This window comes from Rutidosis leptorrhynchoides, chromosome 2, assembly GCF_046630445.1.
Source record: "Rutidosis leptorrhynchoides isolate AG116_Rl617_1_P2 chromosome 2, CSIRO_AGI_Rlap_v1, whole genome shotgun sequence".
NCBI lineage: Eukaryota > Viridiplantae > Streptophyta > Magnoliopsida > Asterales > Asteraceae > Rutidosis > Rutidosis leptorrhynchoides.
In genome coordinates, this window is record NC_092334.1 from 616,073,507 (window position 1) to 616,097,314 (window position 23,808).

Sequence of the window (23,808 nt, forward strand, 5' to 3'; positions counted from 1 at the left end):
TTCCCGAAATGCTGATGAAGCAGCAAAAAATATAAATGACCTTAACAGTAAAAGTTTGATGATAAAGAGTAGTGTGTTGGCAAAGCTCAGAAAAAGAGAAGGTTTGGGACTGAAAAATGGATTGAGCAAAGTATGAAGGAGGCCGTGGACAAATCACAAGGACGAAATCTACCTTCAAAGAATCCAAATGATTCGGTATTTGCTGAAGTCATTAACAAATACCTTGCTCCTAACTCTAAACCCCTGCGGACAATATTCTTCATCGTCCTCTGATTTTAGATATTCTAAGATATCATCATATCTTTCATTATAAATATCCTCGATATCTCTGAAGATATATTCATAACTATTTTTTCTGAGATTATTTATCTTTTCGCGCTATCTATGTTACATCATAAAAGAAACTATTTTAGTTTCTAAATTCTGAAACCGTCGAGTTTAAATTATGAATGTTTTGAAGTAGTGTTGGGAACTGAAACATGAGTTAGTATAATATAATGACACTTGATCAACGTGATTATATTACAGTAATTCATGCTGAGTTTCTAAATGGAATGTGATGATTCACAGATCATAACGTCATCATGTGCTATGTTACACGACTCTTGTATTCTTTTTAACCTCTAAAATATCAAGAAAATATTTCTTGATGATTCGGCCTTTTTCGAGGTATTCTAGTAATTTGACAAGTCAAGATTGTGCCATTACAATTTCCTTCTTAGAACATTAACAATGTTCATTTCGAAATTCATATCTGTGAATTCTGGACCATTACAAGCGGTGCTTAATCGCAAGAAGAAGAAACGAAAGGACAAAACTCCGAAATAGAAATTGGGGTATAAATCGCAGCAAATAGAAGAGAACATTAACTATGAATGGCAATAATTATAAAAGACAGAAGCAGGGACTTTGAAACATAAGGAAGGATATAAAGCCCAACAAATTACAAACCGTATATATCGATGCATATAGCAATATAGAGACACGGGAGAACTAAAAATACTATAAAACCAAGAGTATAGTAGAAGTAAATAGATTCTTTAGGAGGCAAATGAAAAAGAAGAACGACAGATATGAAAGTTAGGAGTATATCAAGAATTAGAACTGGATGAAGCATACTGATGAATGCTTTAAAAAATGAATTGAGGGAGAAAGAATGGAAGGTGTGAGTTGTGGAAATAAGGAAACGAAGGGGGTAGATATATAGTAAAATATCCGACAGAGCAATCAAAACAGATGATCGCATTTAAAGAGGATCCTAATTTCCTTGATTACCGAAGAATCAAATCTTTTTACGAAGATTTCCTCCAAATCCCTTGAACTCTGGAAATCAATTCTACCTACGTCAAAAGATATGACGAATCACTATTATCATATTTCATTCATTTACGATAACTTCACTCATACGCTTCGAGTAATCAAATTATTTTATCCATACTTCTTAAACATGATAAAACTCTAAAATCGTCATAATAACATTCTCATTGTTAGCCATGACGACCTCTATCAAATTTCGGGGACGAAATTTCTTAAACGGGTAGGTACTGTGACAACCAGGAAATTTCCGACCAAATTTAAACCTTGATCTTTATATGTTTCCGACACGATAAGCAAAGTTTGTTAAGTTAAATCTCAAGAATTTTGAACTGTGTTCACACATTCATTTAACCTCGACCAAATTTCAATGATTCACGAACCATTATATGAACGGATATGACTATATATGTATATGTGTATATATTATAACATGAAAACATTAACAAAGTATTAGACGTATGATACTTTACATAAACGTATTTGTTTCAGAATATATTTAGAATAATTATCGATGGAATTAAAAGGTAATATCAAAAGATTGAAATATCAGATACGTTGAATTATGATTTCGATTCTCTATTGAGAGTTCTACTTTGATTTAGGAAACCTTTCCTTTTAACCATATTCGAAAAATGGTAAAGTGATTTTACAAATAAGAACAAAGTGACAATTAACGAAAACTAGACAAGAGTTAGTGAAGATTCCTATTTGATTTTCAATTCATACTTTACAACATTTTCCTAGTGATTTTTAATAAGATAACTATTTTAATCTTCATCTTAAAGTTGGGATGTGGAATGTAAATAACTTAGATATTGGATATCAATATTTTACATTGAGATGATTTCGTACGTTTATCTAACCTTCGGACTTTATATCACGTTGCACCAACAAACGTTTAAAAACTTGAAATTTATTAAAAGTATATTTAATCTTACTTTTCTAAAATATTTTACCATATGACAACTTCTACTATTTTAACCTTTTAATAAAACGTTTATTTTATATATTTAGTTTTAGAAAACAAAGTTATCATATTTGATTTAAACGTATAAAAACGTTTCAGTTTAAAAAGAACTTTATTAATTAGGACGTTTTATAAGATAATTTGTATATGACTTTTGAAGAAATTAAATAAAGTTTATATTATAAATTACAAATATATAAAGTGTTTCAAAAACGTAAATGTAATTTGATATAATATTTTTCTACTATCTAAACGATTCCAAAATAAACTTTAAAGATATAATTAGTTTTGAAAAACTAAATGTTATATTATTAAGTAAATATTTTAAGTACAAATTTATATTTCTAAATGAAAATATATGTATGTATGTATGTATATATATATATATATATATATATATATATATATATATATACATACATACATACATTTTAACTTAGTCATAAAACATCCTGATTTAAACTAATATATTTTGACAAACAACTAGCCACTGATTTATAAAAGCAAATGACCACAACGCTCAATTTTATAAGTTACATTTATTATAAGGTAATTTGTTGATCAGAAAGTCAAATTATTAATAAGGGTACACGTCGCGTAACGTAAAAGGCTAGTTTTCTAAGCGTACGAAAATGCGTTCGAGAAACCGGAACCAACACATGAGTCGGGTGACAACGTCCGTGTCATTTGAGTAAAAATTACATTTTTACCCTGCTCGTAAATATAATATATTATATAAATAATTACCTAGATTAAATATATATTAATATATATATATATATATATATATATATATATATATATATATATATATATATATATATATATATATATATATATATATATATATATATATATATATATATATATATAATTTAAACGAGTTTCGGAAAGAGAATTCAATCGATCACAGCTGTACCAGGGTACAATATTATTATCATTAATAATAATATTACTATCATTTTTATTATTATTATTATTATTATTGTTTATTATTATCAATATAATTATTATTATTAGGATTATTGATATTATTATTATTATTATTATTATTATAAATTGTGTATAATTATTATTAGCATTAATATAGATATATGTTTAACAATACAGGTTATAATCAGATAAATACATATACATATGTTAAATACCTTCGAGTATATTATCAAATACATACACAGATAGTTAATTATATTTATTTATATAAAAAGAAACTGTATATATATATATATAAATACAGTTTACGCATAATTAAATATAAACATAATACGTATCCTGTTTTCAGTTAATCTCAATATGTTCTAAAAGGTTAATCCTTTCTGTAAATCTGTACTGATCGATCTCAATCTCTAATACCATCAAAATCTGTTAGGAATCCCTTTCACCTTTTGATTTTTTTTATTTATTCTCTGTACCTGCTTCAATTATCTGTTGACCCCTATTTGCCATATAATTGAGCCAATCCAGTTGTAACGAAACAAAAACGAGTTACACTATCATTTATCAATCCCAACAACCCTTTACAGCTTTTATTTCATCGAATTAAAACAGAAAAGAAAGGAGAAACAGACGGCTACCCTGTTTTTATGTTAATTTTTCAAAAAGCTCGAAAATGAATCAATTGTTAAAATCTTTAAAAGCAGTTATGTTTGAAATCTCCTATTCAAACAATCTGCAAGGTTTCAAAGTCCAATTTTCCTTATCGAGTTCTAATTCACGAGTCAAAGTATTGGGTTTAAAAAGTTAACAATTGTTCTTCAACAAAATTCGAGTTTTCTGTTTAGATTTAGGTTAAATTAATAGTTTCTATAGTTTCCAGGAGGTTTTTGAAACATTTTTTATGTTATGATCGTGATCTATAACTGCCTCTAAACTTGAATTTGATTTTGAGTTCAAATGAATCTTTTTCTTTCTGTTAACGACTTTTTAATTAAAATTAATTGTTGTCATAATTAAGGTAATCAATCCATAATAATTTTTGTGTCCTAAAACTAATTGTGTAAAATGAGACTAGTTTGAATCGACCCCTGGTCTGGTCAAATGAATTTTGAAGTGAAGAAGGAGAAATAGGGAACAAATTAAAATACGGGTTAAAAGTATTTCTGGGTCGTATAAAAACATAAAGGCAGTGTAGCTTGGATGGTTTGGGTGTTGGGTCGGGGTAGCGAGTGGTCTTGGGTTCGATTCCCTGCTGAGGCAGTATCTTTTTGGCTTAATTTCTTTGAAGGTAGTTTATTGTTTTTATTTAGTTTTATTATTATTATTATTATTATTATTATTATTATTATTATTATTATTATTATTATTATTATTATTATTATTATTATTATTATTATTATTATTATTATCATTTTCGTTATTATTATTATTATTGTTATTGTTATGTTATTGTTATTATAAATTATGATTATGTTAAAATTGATGATATGATTACTAATATTATAATTTTAGTTATTATTATGTAATATTGTTATGAATTAAAAGTATTATTATTATTATTAATGTAAAGTATGATTTTTAATTATTATTACGAATATGAATATTATTATTATTATTACTACGAAAATAACACAACTTATTATTATTTTCACTAAAATTGGTATTAGTATCTCTTTTATAATTATTAGTAATATTATCATTAACATAGGTATCATTATTAACAATATTATTATTATTATTATTATTATTATTATTATTATTATTATTATTATTATTATTATTATTATTATTATTATTATTATTATTATTATTATTATTATTATTGTTATTATTATTATTATTATTATTATTATTATTATTATTATTATTATTATTATTATTATTATTATTATTATTATCACAATTAATAAAGTTATTATTATTATTATTAGTAACTTATTATTATCAAAACTATCATTTTAACAAATGAAAATTAGTTTCATAAAAGGTACTTATTACATTTACTATAATTTTAAAAAAATAATATCTCATATAACTATAAATTAAACTGGCTAACATTTAAAATACTTATACCATATCGATTTTTAAATATAATACTAAACATAGGTGTATATAAATATATATAGATATCAAGATAACTAAAAGTATAGATATTAATTATTGTAATAAATATATATATATATAACATATAAATTAAAATATGATTTACATAAATAAAAAATATATTTTAATGAAGTTTAGAATAAATCCTAAATAACAACAAATATATATAAATATTATGTGAATAATAAATGAACTTATGTGAATTCCAGTATACGTTTTAATATATAAATGAATGATATAGGTTCGTGAATCCGAGGCCAACCCTGCATTGTTCAGTTTCGTCGTATGAATATTTTTACTACAAAATATTGGATAGTGAGTTTCATTACTTCCCTTTTAAATGCTTTTGCAATATATACTTTTGGGACTGAGAATACATGCGCTTTTATAAATGTTTTACGAAATAGACACAAGTAATCGAAACTATATTATATGGTTGAATGATCGAAGCCGAATATGCCCCTTTTGCTTGGTAGCCTAAGAATTAGTAAACCGATCTACTAATTGACGCAAATCCTAAAGATAGATCTATTGGGCCTAACGAACCCCATCCAAAGTACCGGATGCTTTAGTACTTCGAATTCGTTTTTATCATGTCCGAAGGATTTTCCGGAATGATAGGGGATATTCTTATATGCATCTTGTTAATGTTGGTTACCAGGTGTTCAATCCATATGAATGATTTTTATCTCTATGCATGAGACGTATATTTATGATAAATGGAAATGAAATTCTTGTGGTCTATTAAAATGATGGAAATGAATGATTATGATAAACTAATGAACTCACCAACCTTTTGGTTGACACTTTAAAGCATGTTTATTCTCAGGTATGAAAGAAATCTTCCGCTGTGCATTTTAAGGATATTACTTGAAGTCATTCATGACATATTTCGAAGAACGTTGCATTCGAGTCATTGAGTTCATCAAAGATTATTATTGAGTCAATTTATCGTTGGATAGTGGATACTATGAAATGGTATGCATGCCTGTCAATTGTCGATGTAAAGAAAGTTTGTTTTTTAAAAACGAATGCAATGTTTGTAAAATGTATCATATAGAGGTCAAATACCTCGCGATGTAATCATATGTTATTGTATTCGTTCTTATGGATTAGGACGGGTCTTTATACAAACAAGTCGGATCAGTCCTTTAAGACCCTTTTAAATCTTAAAAAGAAATTTGACAAATACGCAAATATTCGAAAAAGTCCGAATATGTAGTTATGTATGTTTATGTGTGTTTATGGTTGTTTGTATATGTTTATATTTGTTTATTGCTCTTTTAGTGTAGCTTCTCTTCACTAGGTTTGAGCTCCGCATGGCACTTTTTTTTTTACGGCTCTATTAAGTGAATGAACAACTCGCGTCGATCTATTGGCGATGTAACTACCGCTTAGAGCCTAAAGTGAACTCCAGGCATGATTTAAAACCCATGAAAATTTGACTCTACCATTTTCATGGCGTTTTCTTTTTTCATTTATGTTGTATTTTATATATATATATATATATATATATATATATATATATATATATATATATATATATATATATATATATATATATATATATATATATATATATATATATATATATATTATTTTTAATTTAATTTATTTATTTATTTATTTATTATTTTTATCTTTTTTTTTGGGCCGGAGGTCCCCATAGAAGCAATCTCTCTATCCGTCGAACATAGAGAGGGAAGACTTTCTCTAGCCTTGGAGTGTTTCACTCAGGAGGAGAAATGACTTCTTTTTATTCTAGGGTAGAGGAAGGATTGTCTACATCTCACATCCCCATACCCTACACATGTGGGATTGAGTTTTGTTGTTGTTGTTGTTGTATTCGAAAAAGTCCGAATGAATAATTCTCAAATTTTAGATCTAAAAAAATGGACTTCAAAAACTTTATAACTAAAAATTCTCAATTAGAAACTTTATTACTCAAAATGATTTGTTAAAATTGTCCAATCAGAATTTAATCACGATATCGAGTTGGGAGCATGGTTGACTAGCAAGATAAATTCATTCGTGGGCTTCACAAATTGAACTGGGTTACTTGGATTTGTAGACAAAATGATAAAGTGTGGACTACAAAAAGTGATATGCTCAAGACTTAAAGGATTTAAGCTGTTAAAGTATTTTGGGCCTGCAATAGTACACAAATAAATATAAAATATGTAAATGTGACATGTACCAATTCTTCTTCCCAAACACTATCGTACACCAATAACTGAAGCCTTCTTCTTCCGTACTTCAAACTCAAGAACCCTAATATCCCAAATCCATGTTTTTTCTTTTCAAATCAACCGTACGAGTGATACACGAGTGATGATGACGCGCACGAGTGATGATAACAGTACACGAGTGGGTACACGAGTGATGATATACAAGTGATACAAATCAAGATACGAGTGATGAATAATTCGTAGGAGTGGATTGATAAATATTACGAGTCATGAAGACCCGTGTGGTCAGTCGTACGAGTACGAATTGATAAAGAATATGAACATCATAAGCAGATTCCGGTCGCCGGGAAACTCTGTTACGGTGGTTTATGGTGGTTCTAAGCTGAAATCGCTCAAATCAAAGGTAAAACGTTCGATTTTAATTGCAAAACAAATCTAGACCAGCGATTATCACTAATTGTATGTGATTCAACCCTAAAACATGTTGATTCTACAGTTTTGATTTAGCTTTTGACAAAAATAGCTTGAAACTAAAAATTTGATAAAAGCCGAATCAAACAATTGAATTAGGACTTGAAACTTTGTAGGATTAACAACAAGATGATCATGAAGCTAGTAGTAAACACAAAAATTGCTAAACCACAATCAAGTTTAATCCCGCCATTTTCAGTTTGACTTTTTAAGATGTTTGACTCTGTGATTTTGAACGAATTGATGAATGTAGATTAGTTTTATGATCAACGAAGATAGAATAAGTGTTCCAGAATAGGACTAGATGATTAGATCCTACTGCACAGCTCTAAATCACTAAATTGAACTCATTTTTGAGAAAAACTTGAACGAAACCCTAAAATTGATGAATCTGTGAATGTGATAATCAAACAGAAGCTAAGATCGATCAACAATAGTTGTTTTGCTTTGATACCACGTGTTATTACTAGATTTCAGCTTTGAATCGTGTTATAGATGATGTATCAATTAAGTACAGTAGGTTTAGTGAAGATGATGAATATGAATGTTAAAGATGAACAAGATGTAACAAACTCAGATTTGAGTGGATTATAGCTTGTAATATATTTCTGTGTTTGTACAACAATCTAGCCAATGGATTCAATCACAATTATATTGATCCACGGCTTTCTTCAACAATCAACTTAATATAGATCAAGTTGATGTCACAAGCTTAAACTAGTCTCTCAATGTATTTGAGAGAGTATTTGGGGAAAACACACACTTAAGGTGTAAGTGTATGTAAATGGAATTGGAAGGCTTATGATTCTAAGGGATGAAAATGGTATTTATACCTCATACCATTACCTTACAATTAAGAACTAAATCATAAAACTTAGCCTACATAATCACTTATCATATATCTATTAATCACTAGGAATTTCTATTCCTAACAATATTCATGTCCGAAAATTTATCAAACCAGAGGTTTAATGCCACTTGATTTTCATCTATAATCTATAGTTCCATAACAAGTAGAAGGAGGTGTCCACCTATCACTTCTCTTCTCGTCGGTTGTAACTCAAAATTTACCATTTAGTCTCTTTTTCGTTATTTGATTTATTTTCTGTTACAAGGTATCTTTAATTTAATTTCACTTGGTCTAAAACATGTATAACAAGTTAGGATGTGTTTGTTTGCATCCGAATGGGGCCATTCAGAGCTCAACGTTGAATGGGTCAATACTCAGATTGTTTGCTTTGTTACTCTGAACGAAGGGTTGGTGCTGAATGGGAGAAAAATATTACTGAATCGTTCACCTTTAAAAATCACTTAGAACTATTCGTCATTTTCATTTTTCCCCTAACCCTTTTATATCTCATATGCATTCGCTTCTCATATCTTGCTTTCTTCTTCCAAATCCGTTGAACTCATTTCACCACGTAATTTCATATTTCATCTTGTTAAGTCCAAATATTATTATGTGCATTGTTATTGTTAAATGATGTAAATGGTGATGGTATGAACATATAGATACCATCATCTCCCTTAGTTCATTAACATTTTCCTATAACAACACCAAAATTACACACACCTCACCAAATCACTCTCCCTTGTAACCAACTCTTATCCATTCATACTTAATGTAATTCTGGCATCTGTTACTGTATCATCTTCATCATTCATCATTATACATATATAGTACACATATATATTCATACATTCATCATATACATTCATATATACATATACAGTACGCATATATATTCATACATTCATCATATACATTCATATATACATATTCAGTACGCATATATATTCATACATTCATCATTATTAAAGCTCGAATTCACGAATTAAACTAGAAATCTAACCTTTCATTTGGCATTAGAGCATATGGAATTCGTCGGTCTACATTTTAAGTAAAAAGTCAAAATCGTGTTACATGTGGTTTTGGATCTGAAAGTCATTCATGGAGGTTGTAGAAAAGATTTCGAAGCAAATGCAGACTCAAAATCAACTGGAAAACTTACATGAATTGTCTTCAGAAAATTCAAGTTCGCCGAAATTTTCATAAAAAAAGGTAACTGCTATTTTTGTCTAGTGAATCTGGTTCAATCGGGTGACAAGATCATTCGCTCATGTGACAACAACATCTATTCGGCTGAATCATGACTTGATCGACTCAAAACAATTTTCAATCGGGTGACATTATCTTTCTCGATCGGTTGAATTCTATTTATACTCGGGTGACACACGGACCGATCGATTGACTATGTGATCGATCTGTTGACTAGCTATTTTCGATCGTCTAACTAATTTCCTAATCGAGTGACATAATTCTAGGATTTAGGGTTCATGGTTCGTGAACTGATTTGGGAAGAAACACGTGATACAAAGAAGACATACTATATTGTTTTTGGACTCAACATAAGCTTATAACCCAACGCCCAACACCATAAGAAAACACTTGAATAACCAAGGCTCATCTCGTCCCATTTAAATACAAGCCCAAATTCGAAATCTATTTCATTTAAATTGGATCAGGCTTCTTTTGGATACAATTTCAGACAAAGTACGGGTGCGTTTGATAAAACTGAATGGTTTAGCGCTGAATGATTCAGAATCTGAATGATTCAAAGCCTCTGAATAATTTTGTTCTGAATGAAAATATGCTGTTTGATAATCATTTAGAATGAATGATATAAATTGAGTAAAAGTACTTTATCAAAGTGTAACATGAATAAAATATTCAATATACTTGTTAGTTAAGTGTTCAGGATAAGATTTGAGGAGAAAATTACAGAAAATTTAGGCTCTTAATGGTTAAGAGAGTGTTTCATCTCTGAATGGTTCAGCACTGAATTCTGAACTATTCAGCACCATATGTCATTCAGAGGTCAGAAACAAACGCACTGAATGCTGAATGGTTCAGCATTCAACACTGAACCATTCCATTAAGAGGCAAACAAACGCACCCTACATCAACCCATTAATAGTTAACTGTCAGTTAACTATTTCGTTAAATTTCTAACGAAAGGACTAATGGAGTAAAAGAAATTTAACGATTCTTGTTAACATTTATAACGAAATTTTCAAAAGTTCAATCTCGATAACGTCTCATTTAAATTCTTCAGTTGCTCAAACAACAACTTTCGAACCTTCAAGAGAGAATCTTTCAAAGATGGCTAACCAGATACATGAGCTTGCAAGGTTCCAATTGAAAGGACAAATTTCAAAGCTTCAAGCAGAGCTATAAAGTCAAAAAGATTCTTTCGACAAAGAACGAATCAATTTAGAGACACTAAATAATCGACTCAAAGATAAAATTCTTCATCTCATAGAAGAAAATAAGACAATTCGGACTCTTCGAACAAACAACAGTCATCTCAAATCCAAACTTGAGTTCGATTCAAAAACCATTCTACAACGTCGTACTAATTTTGATCGTGTTCAAACACTTAAACAGACATTAACTCATGTCTCTGAAAAATGCATTTATGATTTACAACATGAGTTAGATGTTAAATCAACACCAACTCCCAAACCAGCAATGGTGTCGATGGGTATACAAGTTAAAATCCTGAAATACAACGAACGAAAGGTTTCAGAATCAATATGCTACTTTCCTACGGTTGAGAAAAAAAATCCTTTAACAGAGATCCCAAAGGTTACTCAACCTCATAAATCTGGTTCTCATGGACAACAAATCTATTCCTGTCACCAGACCAAAACAAATTAACCATTTTTACAACCTACCTATGGGAAATATGGGGAACTCACACGAGGTGATCAATACAGATGTTTTCCTTATAAATAGAAGCAATCAAGTTCAAAGAATTCATCCATCAACCCGAGTTAAACATCGTTTGTTAAAACAACTTCAAAACCATTCAAGTACTCATTTAAAGAGTTATTATCCTTTCAACCAAGATATGTGATCAAACCTTGGTGGAATTCAAGACCAATCAATCAAATAGATCATGCCTACAAAACGTATACTAAAAACAATGACAAAGTAAAACGAAAAACCCACTACTCAAACTTCCGCATAAAATCTTTAACACAAACTCTTCTCAATAACACTTCTAACTCTTTCCTATTGAGGGGGAGCGAGATGATTCATCATTCAATCTTCAAGCAATCTCATTTCTACACCCCTCTCAATTCAATAAAGACATATTTGAACAATGCACACTAAGCGAGAGAGTCAATGTCATGACCAAAAGATGGTGTGCATTGTGATTCTTTCTCTCAAACCTTTTGACTTCCTCTCAAACTTAAATAGCCAACAGCGGAAAATTTTCTAAAATAAGAAGTTTATCCATTTCAAATCAAGATCTACAAGGGGGAGAGTTCAAGACTTTAAAAACATCCCCAAGAGCTTAAAGTCCAACAACAAACATCAACGGGGAGATTGTTAAGTCCAAATATTTTGATGATTGTTATTGTAAATGATGTAAGAGGTGATGGTATGGTCATATAAATACCATCACTTCCCTTAGTTCATTAACATTTTCCTATAACAACACCACAATTACACACACCTCACCAATTCACTCTCCCTTATAACCAACTCGTATCCTTTCACACTTAATGTGATGTAATTTTGGCACCTGTTATTGTATCATCTTCATCATTCATACTGTGTTCATCATATACATTCATATATTCATATACAGTGTATATATATATATATATATATATATATATATATTCATACATTCATCATCATTCAATCACGAATTTGTAACAGACTGAAACCGGGGTTAGAAGTAAGATTACCATATTGCCCTTAGTTTTACATTTATGTTTGTATATTTTTTAATTTAATTATATGTTTATAATTAATTGATTATTTGGTTGACACCAGTTTGTGACAAAGGTCACAGAACATGTTTGTTTGTTTAATTTGGACTTCGTTAGGACCGCCTAATGAGGTGTGTAAGATATCATATTACTGATAAATACCTGTGTGTTATAGAGTATGGGTTTATACCCATTTATGTATGTGTTTCTAGTTCCTTACACTTCATTTTCCTAAATTGGAAAATTAGAACTCGTACCTAACTCTTTACCATCATCAAACCTTAACTTGATTATTACTTGCAATTTGATTAAGAGACTCTAAAGACTGATTTCTAGCATCACTGTAAGCGTCATCTCAGGTTTGTCTAGATGAATGCTTGCTTTAATTCTTAGAAAATGGTTTTTTTGTGTTCATATGGGTTTTGGTTCATTTTGATTTGATTCTTGATAATTATGTGTTAGTAATGCTTGATTGTTTCTTAGGATAGCTTTTAGATGTGATATGTATTGTCCTTGAACCGTTTAATCGATCAAAACATGTTTGTATATCGAATTTGGATGAAAAAGAGCTGAAATGGGTGTTCTGGTGTCCCCGTACGAAGTGGACAATCACCTCTTACGAGGAGAGTCTTCTTCGTGCGAGGAGGATTCTCTTTGTACGGGCTGTTTATCAGCTTTTGGTAAAATTGAAAAGGCCGTACTTTCAAACCGTAAGACCGTTTTTGATAAATAAAGTATCGTTGGAATCGTCTTGAGGTCTACTTTCCAATGGTAAGGTTCTAAAACACTAAATCAAACTTTAAATTTGGGTTAAAATTATAAGATAGTGTGTATGCTTCGTTTTGCATATACGGGGGTTACCATTAAAGGGGGAATTGTATAATCTTATCATATATAGATAGAGAGATACATGAGTTGTGGTTTGTGTTGAAATTTCTATGTATTTATACTATGCGAGTTATTGATGCCTTATGTGAACGACAATTACTTCGTGCGAAGTGATGAGCAGTTCATACGAAGTGCCTATGACTTCGTACGAACAAGGATTATATGATGTTGATTTTGTAAAGTCTTTTACTCCTACGAAGGAGATGTACCTCGTACGAAGAGGGTGTCTCTTCATACGAAGACAGGGCACTCCGTACGAGGTGAATTCTATTAAACTGAACTCTTATTGAGTATTAGCCTCATACGAAGACCTCATTGCCTCGTACGAGGAGAGTGAGATCTCTTCATATGAAGAAGGGTCCTTCGTACGTACTTTTTGTTCATTTGAATGTTCAACTTTTGTGCTCATGTTGTGCTATATTGGATATGCAAATTACTGACTTATTATATCATTCTCAGGTGGAAAAGAGAAAGAGAGGGCTCAGAAAGATTAGACCTCTGAGAACCTTCAGTTGCTGGTAATCGGTGAGTGTGTCTATCTACAGATAGAATTTAAGTAGCAGGCTATGTTTCTTGTGTTTACTCTAGTTATCCTATGTAGTATAATGATTACCATGCTGTATGATTAGGATTGCCATGCATATGCATGTTGTTGTTGTGTTGTGATATTATGTGCGCACTGTATTTGACACCAACTGAAGCTAGGTTAGGTTGGGAACCCGTCGAGGCTAGGTCAGGTAAGGGTCCGTATGAGGTCAACCGAGGCTAGTTCAGGTTGAATCCAAGTCGTATGGGTTGTTCGGTATAACATAAAAGGACGCATGGGTTACGTCTGGATGGTTATACAGTTGACTCAATAGGAAGGATTATCGGTAGACTCTAGCCCGATCAGCTAGGAGTCGTGTGCCCGTACAAGCCATCGATCCTTGAATTATCGTTACTGTTGTTGTGGCTATTTTATGCTTGTTGGACATTAGCATATTTTCATGGTTTATGCATGATAGTACTTTTGCTTAGTCTGTTAGATAGATTTCATTTACTTAGCGGTGCGCTAATCCCCCACACTCCTCCCTTGTAGGTTTAGATACTGCTGGTTGGTTGGGTGTTGTTGATGAAGACATGTTTGACTCTACAAACTCTGATGTGTCATTTTGTACTAAAATACCAGAAGTTTTAAGTAACATCGTTTTGTAATTAAGTATTCAATAGTGTGGGCGTTTGTAATGCTTTAATTAATGTTATGTTATGTTTTATATAATATGTCTTCCACCGTGACTTAAAAAAAATGGCTGGTGTTACAGAATTCATGAATTAAACCAGAAATATAACCTTTCACATCTTCAACGATATCGAACTTTAAAACCCTATTTTTTATTTTGTCTTCTACTATCATGTATGTACACACGCAGATAGTTTATAAGATATATAGACACAATTTTATTATTCTTTTACTAACATTCATAGCCCTATCTATAATCCATGTACAACACTAAAGATTTGATTACAATATTTTATATTATTTTATTAAAAATCTAGGTTTTACGCTCTGTATTTTGTGAGTTTTATTTTTTTGTCTCAATCGCAAAAAATGTTACTTTGATGCTATCTAGAGTTATATGATCGATGTTATTTTTGTTTGATCGAAAAAAAGAAAAAAAGATACCATTATAAGAAATAGTTAAAATCATGTTTTTGTTTACTATCTATGCGGTACAAACTATGTTTTTTTTGTTTAATGAATATTGTTAATTGTTAATATTAATTTTCATCTCAATTAAATATTAATTATATGCATAGTTATTTCTTATTAAGCATTTATGCATTTCCAAAGTATATTAAAAAATGCAAGACATAAAACATAAAAGATAATTTAAATCATTCAGAGTGTTGATTCGGAATCCTTATCAAACAATAAATTTTTATTTTAGTTTTAGAGCATTTGAACCGTTTAGAATACTGAATAATTCAATGCTAAATCATTAAGTTTTATCAAACGCATCCATAATCGTATGGATCTAAATTCAATTTTAATTGTATATTATTGTGTAATCAAAATAATTAATGACTAAAAACTATATCAAATGTCTTTATTATTTATAACATTTTTTAAGAGTACTAGGAGTCGTGACACTGAAGCCAAAACAAGATAAATCGTTCAGTGTTAAATTTCAGTGTTGAATCAATTATAATTTTATTTTTTTTATTAATTATTTAGTTTAATTATATATTAAAAATATAAAAACAAGTACAATACTAAATTTCATTAATAAAAAATACATTAATTAAATATAAATAATAGTACTTAAAAAATACATTATTTAATAAAAAAACACAATACTTAAAAAAACTACACCGTCAACTACATTATTTAAAATCGTCAACTACCCGGTTCACGTACAAATTCAACTATTACTACGAACCAGAAAATTTTGATGTCTATCAATTTAACCACTTAAAATAAATTTTCGTAATTTTAAGAAGTATAGATAAGAAGTAGAAAAAATTCTAAGTCCTAAAAACTAGAATGACGAGAAATAAGAAAGAAAAAGAGCGCGTCGAAAAAGGTCGAAAAATAAAAGGCGTCGAAAAATACAAAAGAAAAAAATGACTTTAAAACTTAAAAACACTCGACTAACCCAACCTTATTACTACCACTAACTTAAAATTATAATCGCAAATTGAGATTACTAATTGGAATGATAATTGATACATAGGTAAAAGGTGTCTAAAAATATTAAAGCTTACAAGTAAAACTATATCCCGAATGGCAATAACTTAAAAAAAAAAAAAAAACACTAAAATTTAAAAAGGCGTCGCAAAATTCTAAAGCACCTAGATCTTAGTCTAAAGAAAAAGCACTTAAGGGATTTTACGACAAAGCCTAAAAATCTATAAATAAAAATAACTATGGCAAAAATTAAGTTTAAAACTAAAAACTAGCGAAAAACACAAAAGTTACGCTAAAAACAAATAAAAAGGGACAAAATATAAAAATATACTAAAGGTTGTAAAAAAAGTACAATTTTTTATAAAAATATTATTTTTATATTATTTATTTTATAAAACTATTAATTTTTATATATTAATAAAACTAAATTAATTAAAATTAATTAACTAACCAAACCCTAATTAGGTTTTAAAATTAATAATAATAATAATTATCCCGTAATTAATGCTGTTAGGGTTCCTGTGTGGCCCGTGTAAGACGGCTCCGCGAGTCGCGGTTGGTCCGGTTCAATAACTCCGCGAGTCGCGGAGGGTTCAGGCTCAGACGAGATGCAGGTCAAAATTCAACAGGTCAGTTTTATTTATATTTTATTTATTTATTTTTCTGTTTTAAATAAAATATATTTATATAAATTTAATAAAACTTATATTTTAAAACCTAAAATAAAAATAGAAATATTTTATAATTTTATAAATAAAACTCTTAAAACTAGATTTATAAATGTTTTTTTTCTTTTCGGTTTTTGATTTTATGTTTTAAATAAAAACAAAATATTTAAATAAAACTTATATTTTTATAAAATAAAAATAATGAAACTTTATAAAACTTAAATATTTCACAAACTCTTAAAAATATTTATATATTTGTTTTCTTTTTATATTTTCGAATATTTAAAACGTATTTTTACAAAAGCGTATTTTAATAAAAGTAAACTAAAAATAAAAATCTTTTTTTTAATATTTAGCGTTGAGCTTTCGGCGTTTAAGTTCCCCGGCAGCGGCGCCAAAAATACTTGATGTTAAAGCTAAGGGGTATAAAATACTATTAAATTTTACAAGGAAATACTATTAAATATGATACAATTTTACACAAGATATTTATTTATTTAGAGAATGAATATACTTAAACCTTGCTACAACACTTATAGGCAGTGTACCTAATAGTACAGTAGTGTAGTTTTTAGTAAGTCCGATTCGTTCCACAGGGAATCTTTTTCACAAAGCTTAACGCTATATTAGTTTAAATTTATAAAAATACAAATATATATATAAGTAATATTATTATTATAAAGGGGGGTTTTTACCGTTTAATGACCGGTTTGTAAATTTTAAACTCTTTAGTCGCAGTTAAAACCAAATGTAAAATATTAAAAATAAATAAAAGACTTAATTTAAAGCGTAATGTAAATAACGATAATGAAATTGCGATAAATAAAAGTGCGATTAAATAAACTTGCGATAATTAAAAAGTACGATAATTAAAAGTGCAATTAAATACAATAACAATAAATAAACGTGCGATAATTAGAAGTGCAATTAAATATAAAATAAAGGAAATTAAATATGAAATAAAAGAATTATGCTTATTTAAACTTCCGTAATCATGATGTTTGACGTGTTGATTTTAGTTTTATGCCCATGGGTTAATTGTCCTTTGTCCTGGATTATTTAATATGTCCGTCTGGTTTTTGTCCATAACAGTCCATCAGTCATAAATATAAAGTGCGAGTATCCTCGTCAAATTATCCTTATACCCGAAGTTAAATATTCCAACTAATTGGGGATTTAAACTGTAACAATATTTTAATACTTCGTTTAATAATTACACCAGGATGTCGACTGAGTGTAACCCAAGGTTTTAATACTTTGTTATCAATTATGCTAAGTGTCCTTGTACATAATTTCACCCCTGTTTTAATAATTCTAGTGGCTATTAATCCATTCCCGTGTCCGGTTAAATGAACGATTATTCGTACATATAAATATCCCGCCCATCGTGTCCGATTGAGTGTATATGGTTATTTATAGGGACGTCCAATTGTAAATCTTTATATTAAAATTAACAAACTATCATTTAGTTAAACAAATATAAAGCCCATTAATAGCCCATAGTCTAATTTTCACAAGTGTCGTTCTTTTGTCCAAACCCCAATTATGGTACAAAGCCCAATTACCCAATTTTAGTAATTAGCCCAACATCATGATTACTTCGTTTTAAATAAGCATAATAATAACTTAGCTACGAGACATTAAATTAAAAAGGTTGAACATAACTTACAATGATTAAAAATAGCGTAGCGTTACACGGACAGAATTTCGACTTACACCCTTACAACATTCGCTAACATACCCTTATTATTAGAATTTAAAATTAAAATTAAAATATAAATTATATATATTTACGTATACATATATAGAGAGAGATTGAATTTTTTTGGATATTTTTGAAATCAAACTGCGTTTGCTTTTATAGGGATTTGAGTCCAGGTGAGCTCCGTGAGTCGCGGCCTTTTCCCTCTTTGAACTCCGCAAGTCGCGGAGTTCGATTTTACAGCTCACACCATTTTGGAGCCTTTCTTGCCGACGGATTATTATATAAATATAATATATATATAATTTATATAATTAATTATATATTATATTATATTTATATACATAGTTAACTTGTAATTTTTAGTCCGTTGCGTCGAGCGTTGAGAGTTGACTCTGGTCCCGGTTCCGGATTTTCGAACGTCTTTGCGAATAATTTAATATCTTGTACTTAGCGTTTTGAATCTTGTACTCTTGTAATTTCGAGACGTTTCTTATCAATAATTGGAACCTCTTTGATTGTATTTTGTACTTTTGAGCTTTTTGGTCGTTTGCGTCTTCAATTCGTCGAATCTGTCTTTTGTCTTCACCTTTTATTATTTAAACGAATATCACTTTTAAATAGAACAATTGCAACTAAAAGCTTGTCTTTCTTGAGGAATAATGCTATGAAATATATGTTCGTTTTTAGCATTATCAAATATTCCCACACTTGAGCGTTGCTTGTCCTCAAGCAATATAGTCTTGAAATACTAGAATCACGTCTTTATTCTTCACACTTTGTACATCAGTGATTTCTATACGGCGGTATAAACAATGGTAGTAGCGATATGGTTTACAGTCCCACATGACTATAAAATTTAGATCCATTAAGGAAATTGAATCTTTATGAAAACATTTGATCTTTTGAAAATTAAATCTAGTTTTTTACCCTAGATAAGTTTTTCGGAATAACCCTTCACCGGTGTTTGCAAAATATTTTTATGGGTTGTGTGGGTTTCAGATTTGAAAATTTTAGCTCAACACTTGTGGTTTTGTGTTACCCACTTGCTAACCTTGTATTAGGAAAGCAATACGTCCAGTTCACTTGTCCCGTATATTACCTTTCGATAAACTACCGTCCGGTTGTAAAGGAAAGCGTTGAACAAGCAACAGTTAAAGCAATGTCCTCTGACATGCTTTTAATTATGGTCTATAATGTGTCGGACGCAATTACTATCCTTGGTAGGAGCAATAGTAAAGCTCACCCTTATAATTTTTTCGGTCTGGCACAAGGTCTTGTCTTTGACCATGCTATACAACCACCGTTCTTACGGTTGACACCCGATTTGGTTCAGATGACCTAATGAATTCCAGGTGAATTCCTAGGATTTTACGTTCAATGGTAATGAACGCATTGAAAATAGGGTTTTCAGAAAACAAATCGGTTTGTAATTTTATCAAAATATTTTCTCGTTCAAGCTCGAGTTTAGATATCATTGAATTCCATGAGTTTGAATTCTCAATCTTTAAGGTCAATCTCAAAAATTGAGTAATATCAGTCTTAAAAGCTGATTTTTAATTTTTAAGGAGATTATTCTTTCTGGGGATCTGATTCATTAGTCTTATCAAGCTAATTTGCACGGTGCCCCCCCATTGTACGAGATAAATCCTTTTCATGGTTAGGATAAATCTGACCACTTGGCGACCCTGTTTTATGCTGAGGTCCGTGGATTTCCTGCTGATTTTAGTGATGACTTTTCTAGATTTTTCGTCAACCTACAGCTGGTCTGGACGACAACTTCTTGACCTAAATCAAGAAGCGCGTGTCTTTTTCGGAAGACTTTACTTCCTTTTAACGATGGAATTGATTCATCGTGTAGATCCATCTCTTCTTTTCTTTCATCGGGTAAAACAGTTTAGTTTAGTCCAAAGCAAAAGTATTTTCAGTTATTTGTTACAGAAATATGTGACATATGTTTAAAATATCTTGGTAAATTTTCCCACACTTGACTTTTATTTTCCTTTTTATTGTCCTCTATTCCATTTTAAATGAATTCTAACATTTTAGTTTGTTTCTCAATTTATGTCCTTTCCGAGGTAACAATAATTTCGGTGTTAAAACCTAGTTTTATCATTCATAAATATGTATAAACATGATTTTGAGTTCATTTAATTGAAAATTTTGAAAAATTTTACTAGAATTGGGTAGTCAGTATATAAGACTAGGGCTATTCTTTATTATCAGAGAGCACTAGATTCTAATACAACTACTGCTTTACTAGTATTTTTAATGGTAACCAAGTGTATAAAGTAAAAATTTTAAAAATCCGAAAGAATTTAACCCCTTCCCACACTTAAGATCTTGCAATGCCCTCATTTGCAAGAAATCAGTAATAATTTAAATTATTGAGGGTGATTAGCGTAGAAATGATTAAATTTTACCAAAGTTTCCAAACATATTTGTGTTTGTTTGCTGAATGATAAATGGTGCATATCATTTGTTCATTCCGTCTTGTTGTTATTTCACATATATTTTGCATCTTATCGTCAAAATTAGTTGCTTTTGCTGAACTTAATGCCAGTCTTTGAAAATGTGTTGTTTTACCCTGTTGTGTACATAAGATAAACTGCAAACATATATACATATTTTTGAAGTTTGGTATATTACCCCACATTCAAAAATTATTAAAATCTAATAATAAAAGTTAGAAAATTATAAAAACTATTACAATATTAACATAAGTATTAAATGTATCAACATTACAAATAATAAAATAAATAAAACTAAGTAGACTAGGGATGATACTGATACCAGTAGGGGTTCCATGCATAACCGTATGTGTTATAGAATGCTTCGGCTGGGTTATACGTAGGATACGGTGGTTGGATCTCTATAGACCAGGGAGGAAATACGGGCGATGGAGTAGGAATATAGTTTCTACCTATTTGTTGGCAATAAGCTATGATTTGGTTTTGATGAACTTGCCAATCTTCAAATGCTCGATGTCTAGCATTTTCGTACTCTTGTGAAGCTATAAACCTTTGCATTTCTGTCATTTCATTTCCTCCTCCCACATTACCTGGCTGTTGGTTTCTCTCAACCTGTGGATGTCTACCATTATATCGTACTGCGGCGTTATTTCGCCTCTTCAAAACTTTAGCACCATGGTATACATTTAAACCAATTATATCGTTGGGTTCTGGTTCTTCGATTAGTAATCCCCCCCGACTTATATCCACACCGAGATATTCAGCAATCAAAGTAATAAATATTCCACCTCCTATTATACTGTGCGGTCTCATCCCTCTAACCATAGCTGATAAATAATAACCCACACAATACGGTATACTTACAGCACTTTGTGGGTCTCGAATACACATATGGTAAAATAAATCCTGTTCATTTACCTTTTCCTTATTCTTACCTCTTTGTGTAATCGAATTAGCTAAAAACCTATGAATTACTCTTAACTCTGCTCTATCTATATCCAAATAAGAGTAATTTCCCCCTTTAAATCGGTGATGGCTAGTCATTTGACTCCATACACCATGCGTATCAAAATTTTCATCAATTTTCCTACCGTTCAATATCAACCCTCTACAATAGGCAGATGCTAACTCCTCAGGCGTATATATACGTAAGGCCTGAGCCATGTCTAGTAAAGACATGTTGCGCATCGAACCTCCTAACAAAAATCTAATAAAAGATCGATCGGTTAAACTAACTACCCGATAATTTATTTCTATACTACACAATAATTCTTCACACCATACTTTATATACAGGTCTACGTATGCTGAATAATCGTACCCAATCGTTAAAAGTAGAATTACCATACCTCTGTGTAAGTAATTCTCTAATTGGCCCGACCAATTCTACAGCTTCTAATGGTCCCCATTCTATTACCCTAGGTACTTCAACCGCTTTAGAATGAAGAGTATAAGCCCCTTTGGTATTTTGGATAATCTATCCAACGTCTGTCAAATCTCAAGTTCGGGTGCAACTCTTCCAAGTGCATATCTGAAAATGTCATAACTGGATGAGGTATATCTTGTTTATAATAGCTATCAACATCCTGTTGTTCCGCATTCTCAGGAGGAGCATTGCGAGCTTGGGATGAAGATTCACCCCTTTCAGTCTGCAAAACACATCAAACACAATTTTTGTGCATCCAAATATGCATTAGTGTCAGCAAAATCATCAATCAAAATAATGACATGTCCAATTTATATCAAACTTATGCTCATTTTCATATTTTTATCAAATCTACACTTTTTCAAATAAGCATATACGAAAATGTTCGCCAAGTTCATAAGCATTCAACTCAAATAACATGTCAAAATAATCATTACTAGCATTTAAACAAGTTTCAAATGGCATTATTTCTCAAAAATCAAGTTCATGAATTTTAGACTTGAAAAAGTCCACTTTAATTCTCAAAATCATGTTTAGGCTCAAAGTTTGGATCATTTAACTACCTAAATATGTTACACTACTTAATTTAGCAACAATTCATGACAAAAATCGGCCATAACCTGTTTATATCAAAAAGTCCCAAATTGCTCAAGAACACAAACCCTAGATTACTTAAAATTTGAAGTTTAAGGCTTCTAATCATGTTAAATAGCATCAATCTAGGTTATACAAGCATAATACATAAGCAATTTAAGCATAATTACACTAAAAAGTATCAAAATCGAATTGGGGAAAAAATTTCTCAAGAACACCAATTTTCGGATTAAATGGTGTTTAGGTGTAGAAATTTACCGTTTTTCTTGAGTAATTCCTTGATAGCATCCTTCTCAACATGATTTTAGTAAAAGATTTGATGAAAAATGGTCAAAAATTGCGAATTTGGTGTGTGTTTTTCGGTATTTTCGGGTGTATTTTCGCAGTTTGGAGTGTGGTTGTGGGTGGACTGATCTGTTTCTTTGTGTTTTATTTTTTTCTGGGTTTTTTGGTCCTCCGCGAGTCGCGGCATTTGGACCTTACAAACTCCGCAACTCGCGGCGTTTGGTTTTTTTTTTTTTTTTTATTATATAAAACCTTATACTTTATAAAACTTATAATTAATTAAATTTTAAAAATTTGTTTTTCCTTTAGGAGCGAGGGTGTTTCGGATCGATGTCC

General features: G+C 30.2%; 1 long non-coding RNA gene across 1 annotated transcript; it reads left to right on the plus strand.

The window, feature by feature from the left end:
* The first annotated feature begins 7,550 nt into the window (after positions 1–7,550).
* Positions 7,551–14,876, plus strand: LOC139893521 (uncharacterized). The gene is made up of 3 exons (XR_011774582.1): positions 7,551–7,915; positions 14,119–14,184; positions 14,738–14,876. It is a non-coding gene; the product is annotated as an uncharacterized lncRNA (long non-coding RNA).
* Positions 14,877–23,808: the final 8,932 nt, after the last annotated feature.